Genomic DNA, 2,906 nt, shown 5'->3' on the forward strand with positions numbered 1-2,906 from the left:
AATTACTATACATTTGATATGGTAATTAATACTGAGACACTAATTTGGGCAAAAAGCACTAATGACTTGTTTAAGACTTGAATCTTAAAGCTGAGGACTTGCAACTCGACTTGGACTTGCCTGTCTTGACTCAGGACTTGACTTGGGACTTGTCTGTCTTGACTCGGGACTTGACTTGGGACTTGTCTGTCTTGACTCGGGACTTGACTTGGGACTTGTCTGTCTTGACTCGGGACTTGACTCGAGACTTGAATGCAAAGACTCGAGACTTACTTGTGACTTGCAAAACAATGACTTGGTCCCACCTCTGCTCAGAACCCATCGTGTCTGCAGTACTTGCTGCAGCGGGTTACATACTGCTGTTGTGATTCATATGCATGTATGTATGAATGAAGGAAGGAAGGAAGGAAGGAAGGAAGGAAGGAAGGAAGGAAGGAAGGAAGGAAGGAAGGAAGGAAGGAACGAACGAAGGAAGGAAATGGAATGAAGTGCATGAGGTGGGTAAGATAACATTACTCCAGTGTTCAGTGTCACACAATCCTTTAGAAAATATTCTAATATGCTGATTTGGTGCTCAAATAACATTTCATATTATCAATGTTGAAGACAGTTGTGCTGCTTATTATTTTTGTGGAAACCATGACACACCTTTTATCCCCTCATGATAAAAGGTGTGTCATTTCCTTCTTTGATGAAAAGAAAGCTCAAAAGAACAGCATTAATTTGAAATAGAAATATAATTTTATTGTAACAATGGAAAAGTCTTTACTGTTACTTTTGATCAATTTAATGTATCCTTACTAGGGATGCACCGATACCACTTTTTCCAGTACTCGCCCGATACCGATACTTTTAGTTTTGGTACTTGCCGATACCGAGTACCGATACCAATATTTTTATTGCATTTGTAAATGTTTTAAATATTGGGTACAGAAATAAAATGAGTATGTATAATGTTAGTTGGTTAACTTCATTTATCAAATAGATACAGTCAAACCAAAATCTATTGAAGTCGCGTTTTTTTCATCTGAAACTTGCTGCGATTTATATTCCAAAGCCACTCATATAATGCAGAAACACACAAGCAAGCAAAACATGCGCAACGCGTGCACATATTTGTACTGGTGCAGAATAGTATACAGCCAAGCACATTTCACACAGGCTGCTAGATACACTTTCGCCAGAAAGTCGTGTATGCCTAAGGTTAAAATTAAAAATGACATTTATAGTGAATGCCCCTATAAATGGTCTTATTTTTACGTACGAGTACAGGAGCTCAGTATCGGGCCCGATACCGATACCAGTATCGGTATCGGTGCATCCCTAATCCTTACTGAATAAAATAATACATTTAGGTAACACTTTACTTACAGCCTTTATGTATAATGCATTATAATTATTATATATAATATTAATAATGTACGTTGTAATGCATTATATATTTTTCACAAATAATTGTAACCAAAGTTAAATGCATTAAAATTTGATTTTTTTTGTCATGTGTTTTAATACTTTATAAAGATGTAACAATAAATAGATAAGTATTAGAGTGTATTAAAACTGATTAATGTTAATTCCTATAAAGTGAAATAATAAAATTACCAATGTATTACGTACATGAATGAAAATTAACTATAGTATAGTAATAAACTAACATTAACATATATTCATAAATGCTTATAAATATTGTTTTTCATTATTAGCTCATGATAGCTACCTAATGCATGAAATTATGTTGACAGATTGAACCTGACTGGAAAGTTACCAAAATGTTTATTTTTATATATGACATTTCAAATAAAACATGTAAATGGGCAATCATGAAATACTAATATGTGAATACTAACAGTGGAAGAGGAAGCCTAGAATGAGATAACTCGATTGGGCAGCTAAGGTTGATGACTACAGACTATACTACATGTCCTCACAGTATGTCATAGTAAACTCATTGTATTAGTGCCTCTACAGAGGAATGTCTTGGTGTGAGTAGACTTCGTGTCAGAGCAAGCGTCAGATCTATAAATCTGCTCCCAGCTATGCCCGAATGCACCACTTTCCCATTCAGCCAACCCCACACCTATGACAGCCTGACAAATGATTACTACTGTGGACACACTATACAGCATCCCGCTCATGTGGCAGCCTCCAAAGGAATCAACAAGAGTATGGAGATCAGTGTTCATGCTTTCAGTTAGTGAAAATGTTTATAGTGAGATTTGAGCGGATGGGCGAGTATCTGTCTTACAGGATTCAGTTTTCATTTTTAGCACGTCAAGAATTTGGACTTCTGCCATGAGCACGGCACAGTCATGCCATGAACCTGCTTGTTAAGTCGTTGGATCCAATTATCGCCTGAACAATCTCCCCAATAACACTTATGTCACTTTCTGCAATTTTCACTCATGAGGTTTAAAAAGGGAAACAGAAAACACTGTTTTGGCAAAAAAACGTTTCACAGTGTGCAGCAGTGGTGTGCACAGGGGTGTTCGAGCCCCTGCCCCTTTTATTTGCCTACGCTAAAGTGCCCTTTCTGACTGATCCAGGGGCCCCATGATTTCAATAAAAGAGGGAGACCCCCCGGACTGCAATTTCCACTCGATTATGCCCTCATAATGCAATTTCTCCCCTGCCCCTCTGGACGTCTGTGCATGCCACTGGTGTGCACTTTTTGCTGCAAGGTGTCCTGCCCAAACGTTCCACGGGGACATTGCTAATTGTTTCCATAATTTCTATAGTCTGATAAGAGTGCCTGGAGTTGTCGCTGTCTGCTCTCTTGATCATCTAAAAGCAGAAGTAGTCTCATTCAGCCATCTGCTGTTTATAGCATCACTAAGCAAGTTTGCGTGTGTGCCTCAAGGATGTCTAGACTTAAATGATGTGTTTTTGTTGGACGTGAGCTGATAAGC

Source organism: Sinocyclocheilus rhinocerous, unplaced genomic scaffold (assembly GCF_001515625.1).
Source record: "Sinocyclocheilus rhinocerous isolate Xijiao unplaced genomic scaffold, SAMN03320098_v1.1 scaffold8711, whole genome shotgun sequence".
NCBI classification, from domain to species: Eukaryota; Metazoa; Chordata; class Actinopteri; order Cypriniformes; family Cyprinidae; genus Sinocyclocheilus; species Sinocyclocheilus rhinocerous.